Source organism: Leopardus geoffroyi, chromosome X (genome assembly GCF_018350155.1).
Source record: "Leopardus geoffroyi isolate Oge1 chromosome X, O.geoffroyi_Oge1_pat1.0, whole genome shotgun sequence".
NCBI lineage: Eukaryota > Metazoa > Chordata > Mammalia > Carnivora > Felidae > Leopardus > Leopardus geoffroyi.
The window spans coordinates 111644617-111652745 of record NC_059343.1 but is presented as its reverse complement, the minus strand read 5'-3'; the positions used below and the strand labels follow the sequence as shown (position 1 = coordinate 111652745).

At 41.0% G+C, this 8129-nt stretch overlaps 1 pseudogene; it reads right to left on the bottom strand.

Moving 5' to 3' along the window:
* Positions 1-7384: 7384 nt before the first annotated feature.
* LOC123595241 lies at positions 7385-7540 on the bottom strand (annotated as a pseudogene).
* Between the last annotated feature and the right edge of the window lie 589 nt (positions 7541-8129).

Sequence of the window (8129 nt, the reverse complement as noted above, 5' to 3'; positions counted from 1 at the left end):
AAGTGAGAGAAGTCAGTCAGAGAAAGACAGATATCATATGATTTCACTCATATGTGGAATTTGAGAAACACAACGGATGAACACAGGGGAAGGGAAGGAAAAATAAGATAAAAACAGAGAAGGAGGCAAACCATAAGAGAATTTTAAATACAGAGAACAAACTGAGGGTTGCTGGAGGGGAGGTAGAGGGGGGGATGGGTTAAATGGGTGACGGGCATGAAGGAGGGCACTTTTTGAGATGAGAACTGGGTGTCATATGTAAGGGATGAATCACTGGGTTCTCCTGAAGCCAAGACTACACTGTATGTTAGTTAACTTGAATTTAAATTAAAAAAAAAAAAAAGTTCTAGGGGTGCCTGAGTGGCTCAGTCAGTTAGGCATCCAACTCTCGATTTCAACTCAGGTCATGATCTCACGGTTCCTGAGTTCCAGCCCTGCATAGGGCTCTGTGCTAACCACACAGAGCCTTCTTGGGATTCTCTCCCTCTCTCTGCCCCTCTCCTGCTCATGCTCTCTCTCTATCTCAAAATAAATAAGTACATTTAAAAAAATTATTTTAAAAAGATAGTTCTTAAAAAATATATTAATTGAGCATTGGAGTGCCTGGCTGGCTCAGTTGGTGGAGCATGGGACTCTTGATCTCAGAATTGTGAGTTTGAGCCCCATGTTGGGTGTAGAAATTACTTAAAATAACTTAAAATATTTTTAAAAATTTTTAATGTTTATTTTTGAGAGAGAAAGAGAGAGAGAGAGAGAGAGCCAGCAGGGGAGGGGCAGAGAGAGAAGGAGACCCAGAATCCGAAGCAGGCTCCAGGCTCTGAGCTGTCAGCACAGAGCCCGTTGCAGGGCTTGAACCCACGAACTGCGAGATCGTGACCTGAGTGGAAGCTGGACACTCAACCGACTGAGCCACCCGAGTGCCCCTAAAATAAAATAAAATGTTAAAAAAATACATTGAGCACTCAGGGCACCTGGGTGGTTCAGTGGGTTAGGCATCCCACTTCGGTTTGTCATGATCTCACGGTTCGTGGGTTTGAGCCCCATGTCCGGCTCTGTGCTGACAGCTCAGAGCCTGGAGCTGCTTCGGATTCTGTGTCTTTCTCTCTGCCTCTCCCCTGCTCGTGCTGTCTCTCTCTCTCTCTCTCAAAAATAAATAAATTTAAAAAAATTTTTTACTCTCAAAAATAACATTAAAAAAATTTTTAATTAAAAAAAAATTAATTGAGCTCTAATTTGTGCCAGGAAATGTTCTAGCCCTGATGATAATAATAATAAATAATCAATAATAATGAAATAGACAAAACTCCCTGTCCTCAGGGTATCTTCTATCTTGTATCCATATGATAAGACAGAAAAGAAAGAAGTCAAATATCCAGAATGGTAGATGGTGACATAGGCTCCCTTGAAGAACCAAGAGAGGGGATGAGGGAGGGCCGACTTAGCTTATTGTTAGTGGAATCTGTATCCTGGTGTGTTAAAAAAAGGATTTGAGGTAGAAATTATTTATAGAACCTAATGATCATAAATGAAATAATACCAGAAAAGACTGTCAACTGAGAAAGTGTATAAAAACAGCAGTAGGACAGGCAGAGAACGACTTAAACTTTTAAGTCACTGACAAGCTCTCACAGCCTGGGACGGGGTCTCCAAAAAGGCCGTGGCTGGAAAGGGTAAGAGGCCCAAAGCAGTGATGGAAATTCCAGGAAGGAAGAAGTAAGGCGTCGAGAAGGAAGGCACACTTCGTGCTGATGGTATGAACTGCCGTGGACAAGCAGTCCCACTATTCAGTTGCTACTTGGCTGTCATTTGTTCCCCTACAATGATGACTGTTCCTGACCACGATCTGTTTCCTATCTGGCATATTACAGTTGTATAACTTTTCCCTTGTTATTCTATCCCCCCAAACAAATACTTCATTTGAGGAGCTTTTCTAGTAAACTGAATTGTCTGTAACGTAAGGAAGTGGCAAAAAAGATCCCTCTCTCTTTGCCCTCCCCTGCTCTCATGAGCACTCCCACTCTCTCTCTGTCAAAAATAAATAAACATCATTTGTTTATTTACTGATTGATTTTTGACAGAGAGAGAGAGTGGAGTGGGGAAGGGGAACAGAGGGAGGGGGAACAGAGGATCCAAAGCGAACTCCGTGCTGACAGCAGCAAGCCCCAACGTGGGAGTCAAACCCCCAGACCGTGAGATCATGACCTGAGCTGAAGTCGGATGCTCAACCGGCTGAGCCACCCAGGCGCCCCTTTTTTTGTGTGATTTTTAAAAGATTTTCTAGGGGTGCCTGGGTGGCTCAGTCGGTTGAGCGTCCCGACTTCGGCTCCAGTCACGATCTCCGGTTTGTGAGTTCCAGCCCCGTGTCAGGCTCTGTGCTGACAGCTCGGAGCCTGGAGCCTGCTTCATATTCTGGGTCTCCCTCTCACTCTGCCCTCTCCTGCTCACCCTGTCTCTCTCTGTCTCTCAAAAATAAATAAAATAAACATTAAAAAAAAATTTAAAAAAAATTTTCTACATACGAGATAAATCCATAATGTAAAATTTCCCCCAAAGAAAAGCCTTAGGCCCAGATGGTTTCATGAAAGAATTCTACCAAATGTTTAAAGATTTAACTCCAATTTTGCACAATCCCATGCAGAAAATAGAAGGGGAGGGAACACTTCCCAATTCATTTTGCGAAGCTAGTATTCCCTCTGATACCACTCCATGGATACCTCAGTGGGGAAGGGAGAGAGAGCCGAAGCTTGCCATGGGCCTGCAGAGATGAGAGTCCTGGCTCCTGGGGCACCTGGGTGACTCAGTGAGTTAAGCATCTGGCTCTTGATTTTGGTTCAGGTCATGATCTCACGGTTGGTGAGATGGAGCCCCTCACTGGGCTCTGCAATGACAGTACAGAGCCTGCTTGGGATTCTCTCTCTCCCTCTGCCCCTCTCACCCCGCAAAAATAAATAAATAAACTTTTTTTTTTTTTTTTTTTTTTTTTTAATCCTGGCTCCCGATTTGGCTTTCTCTGACACCACCCTGAGCCGGGGGGGAGGGGGTGGTGGCATGCAGCCGTACGTTGCTACTGCCTTCCTGGTGTCGAATTCTAAGCTATCCACTCAGCATTTGCTGTGGTTGGGGGCGGGACCACAGTTTTTCCTGTGATGTTTGGCTGGAGTAGAGCATCAACACAAAATGTTTTCTGTCTTGCTAGGTCGCCCCTCTCCTGTTTTTTTTTTTTTTTTTTTTTGGCTAAAGAGGGCACATGTTTATTGGGGCTCTTTGGGGCGCCTGGGTGGCGCAGTCGGTTAAGCGACCGACTTCAGCCAGGTCACGATCTCGCGGTCCGTGAGTTCGAGCCCCGCGTCGGGCTCTGGGCTGTTGGCTCAGAGCCTGGAGCCTGTTTCCGATTCTGTGTCTCCCTCTCTCTCTGCCCCTCCCCCGTTCATGCTCTGTCTCTCTCTGTCCCAAAAATAAATAAACGTTGAAAAAAAAAATTTAAAAATATTGGGGCTCTTTGGGGCTGTTCCTGTTAGCATTTCTGGGTTGCCAACTTCTTCATCTCCATGTCTGAAATATATGAGGCAAAATAATACCCAGGGAACTCAGCACCACATTGTTCCTCAGATCCTGCGATCCCTCGCCCGTATGATATGTCTGCTTCTATTCAACCATCAGTGTCTTCTCATGTTTGTTTTATACATAACGTACAGGATTTTCATTTGTACCTAGAGGGAGAAATAGGGAAAAATATGCCTACACCATATTCCTGGAAGAGGAAGTCTTCTTGATAAATTTGTTTTAAACAAAGGAACTTTAATTCTCAAAGTTTCTTATATTTTAAATGATAGTGTGCTAAATAAATATTCAGATCACTCTATTTTTTAAATTTCTTTATGCACTTATAAACAAACAACAGTAAAAGGAATTTTAATATCTTGGTAAAAAATGTTAAGAGCACAGAACATCGTTACTTTGTCGTGAATTATTAAGATCTCTTTGCACAGTTTAGCTCCCATGGTCATTTTTACAGTGCAACACTACTATGCAAAGAGAGAACTTCCTGCTATACACCCTAAAAAGCAAGCATTAAAAGAACTAACTACAAAGAGTTATAATTAATAAGTTAACAAGGGAGATGAGATGTAATAATTTAAAATACTCGGTTAACCTAAAGGAATGCAGAAGAAGGAACAAAGAAGATATGGGACAAATAGATGACAAATAGTGAAAAGGTACACTTAAACTCAGACCTATCAATGACCATATTAAATAGGATGGTTAATACACCCGGATTAAGAGGCAGCGATTTTCAGGGTAGCTGGCCGGCTCAGTCTGTGGAGCATGGGACTCTTGATCTTAGGGTTGTGAGTTCAAGTCCCACACTGGGAGCAGAGATTACTTGAGAATAGAATGTTAACATAAAAACGGCAGTGATTGTCATACTGGATAACAAAACGAGATTAGTTAATGCCACTTTCAAGAAACTTTTGGGGCACGTGGTGGCTCATTCAGGTGAGCATTCTACTTTTGATTTTGGCTCAGGTCGTGATCCCAGCCAAGGTCATGGGATTGAGCCCTGAGTTGGGCTCTGTACTAAGCACGGAGCCTGCATAAGATTCTCGCTCTGCCCCCTCACCTCCTTGTGCTCTCTCTCTCTCTAAAAAGAAAAAAAGAAAGAAACTTTAAATATAAAGATGAATAGGTTAAAACTAAATGAGCAGACAAAGATACTGTGCTAATAATAATCAAAAGAAAGCCGAAATGGTTCTATTAATATGAGGCAAAGTAGATTTCAGAATAAAACTATTGTCAAGGATAAAGATGATCATTTTATAATGATAAAGGGGTCAATTCTTCAAGATAACATAAAGCCCAAATATTTATATGCCTAATAACAGAGTTTCAAATTACATGAAGCAAAAACTGAGCTGCGAAAAGAAATAGACAAACCCAGAATTATAGTTGGAGACTTCAACATCCTTCCTCAATAAATAAGACGAGTGGACAGAAAATCATTAAGGCTATAGAAGACCTGAACGACATTATCAGCTAATTTGCCCTAATTGATAGTTATAGAACACTCCACCACTAGCAGCAGAATAGATATTCTTTTTAAGTACACACATTGACCAAGATAGAACATATTCTGGGCCATAAAATAGGTCTCAATGCATTTAAAGGGATTCAAAGTATGTTCTCTGATCACAGTGGAACTAAATTAGAAATCAATAGCAGAAAGACATCTGGGAAATTCTCAAATATTTAGAAACTAAATAACACACTTTTAAGTGACACGGGGGTCAAAATAGATTCAAAAGGATTTTAAAAATATTTTGAACTGGGGCGCCTTGATCTCAGGGTGGTGGGTTTGAGCCCCACATTGGCTGCAAAGATTACTTAAAAAAATAAATAAACCTAAAAAAAGTATTTTGAACTGGATCGAAATGAAAACACAACACATCAAAATGTATGATGGGCAGCTAAAGCAGTGCTTAGAGGAAAATTTAGAGCAATAAATGTCTATGTTAGAAAAGAAGCTAGTTCTAAGTACTTGAATCAATTACTTCAACTTCCGACTTAAAAACCTAGAAAAAGAAGATCAAGTAAAACTCCAAGAAAGCAACCTCCCCCCCCCATAATAAAGATTAAAGTAGAAATCAGTAAAATAGAAAAATATGAAAATAGAGAAAATCATGGGCACCTGGATGGCTCAGTCAGTACAGCTTGTGACTCTTGATGTTATGGTCAGGAGTTCGAACCCTACCCTGGGTGTAAAGGTTACTTAAATAAATAAACTTTAAAAAATAAAAATAGAGAAAATCAATGAAATGAAAATTTAGCTCTCTGGGAAGTTAAATAATACCGATAAACCTCTAGCCAGATGGATCACAAAAAAAGAGAGAAGGAAGTGCCTGCCTGGCTCAGTCTGTAGAGTATACAACTCTTGATCTTGGGGTTGTGAGTTTAAGCCCCACTGTGGGTGTAGAGATTACTTAAAAATAAGTAAATCGGGGCGCCTGGGTGGCGCAGTCGGTTAAGCGTCCGACTTCAGCCAGGTCACGATCTCGCGGTCCGTGAGTTCGAGCCCCGCGTCGGGCTCTGGGCTGATGGCTCAGAGCCTGGAGCCTGTTTCCGATTCTGTGTCTCCCTCTCTCTCTGCCCCACCCCTGTTCATGCTCTGTCTCTCTCTGTCCCAAAAATAAATAAATAAACGTTGAAAAAAAAATAAATAAAAAAAAAAAAAAATAAGTAAATCAAATAAATAAATATTTAAAAAAGAGAGAGAAGACACAAATTACTAACATGAAATGAGATGACATCACTATAGGCTCTACAGATATTTAAAAGACAGAATGTTATGAACAACTTATGTCTATAAATATAATGACTTAGGGGGTGCCTGGCTGTCTCAGTTGGGGGAACTTGTAACTCTTGATCTCCGGGTTGTGAGTTTGAGTCTCAGGTTGGGCGTTGAGATTACTTAAATTAAAAAACTCATGAAATGATCATAATAATGGCCAGAGAAGAAACAGAAATAATAAAATGCTTCTCTTAAAAAAATTCACTAACTTAGATAAAGTGGACTTCTTTCAAAGAAGCCACCTACTAAAACTCACTCAAGAAGAAGTATATAAGTTGAATAGCTCTCTATTAAAGAAATTAAACTTACTAAAAAGCTTCCCACAAAGAAAATTCCAAGCTCAGATGACATTCCAGGTAAATTCTACCTGCCATCTAGAAAAGAAGTATTAATTCTACACAAACGCCTTTAGAAAATGAAGAAGCTGGAATACCTCCAAATTCATTCTATGAAGCCAGTATTAATCTGATACCAAAACTATACTAAGGAATCACAAGAAATGAAAACTACAGACCACAATCCCTCATGAACACGGATACAAAAGTTCTTAATAAGATATTAGTATATCAAATTAAGCCAACTATTTAAAGGACAATGCACCAAGGTTGGGAACACTGGAAAACCAATCAATGCAGGGGGCACCTGGCTGGCTCAGTCGGAGGAGGGTGCAACTCTTGATCTTGGGGTCGTGAGTTCAAGCACCACATTGGGTGTAGAGATCACTTAAATAAATAAATATTTTACAAAAGAAAATCAATCAGCGTAGCTCAGCAACAACAACAAAATCCCATATGATCATCACAACTGATGTAGAAAAATTATTTGATAAAATCCAACATCCATTTCTTTTCAAACAAGGGTCTCACGTGTTTATTTCTGAACCCACCTACGGATACAGAAGCATAGTAACAAAGAAACATTATTTCCCCAATAAAACGTGTCTATTGTTCAGGTAGTAGGGGTGTTTACAGAGGGAGAGGAGAGGAACACGTGACCTTCATGCAGCATAAAAACGTGTGCCATCTCGTGTGCGACCCCTTATAGACCCAGTTTGGTTCTTCTCCAAGGCCTCCTCTTGGAGTTGTACTTGATTTTATTACCAGTTTTCATCCCAGTCTACTGGGGAATGGAACGATTCTGCTTTTGTTTCTTGGCTGGGAATTGCTTGATCCTGAAAGTCTTGTTAGAAGACATGGTGAGGAACAGTCAACCACACACACTACAATGGCAGAGAAAAGGCTCTTTTTTTAATAACAATTTTTTAAACTATTTCTTAATTTTTTTAATTTTTATTTTTTTTATTTTTTATTTTTGAGAGAGAGAGAAAGAGAGAGAGAGAGAGAACGAGCATGAGCAGGGAAGGCGCAGAGAGAGAGGGAGACACAGAATTCAAAGCAGGCTTCAGACTCTGAGCTGTCAGCACAGAGTCCCATGCGGGGCTTGAACTCGTGAACCGCAAGATCAAGGCCTGAGCCCAAGTAGGATGCTTAACCGACTGGGCCACCCGGTCGCCCCTAAAACTATTTTTTTAAGTTTATTTATTTTAGAGAGAGAGAGGGAGGGAGACTATGAGCAGGGGAGGGGCAGAGAGAGAGAGGGAGAGAGAGAATCCCAAGCCGGCTCCTTGCTGTCAGCTTAGAGCCCGAGTGGGGCTGGACCTCACAAACCATGAAGTCATGACCTGAGCAGAAATCAAGAGTCAGATGCTTAACCAATTGAGCCCCTAATAACAATTTTTAAAGGCTTTTTTTTTTAGTAATCTTTACACCCAAAGTGGGGCCTG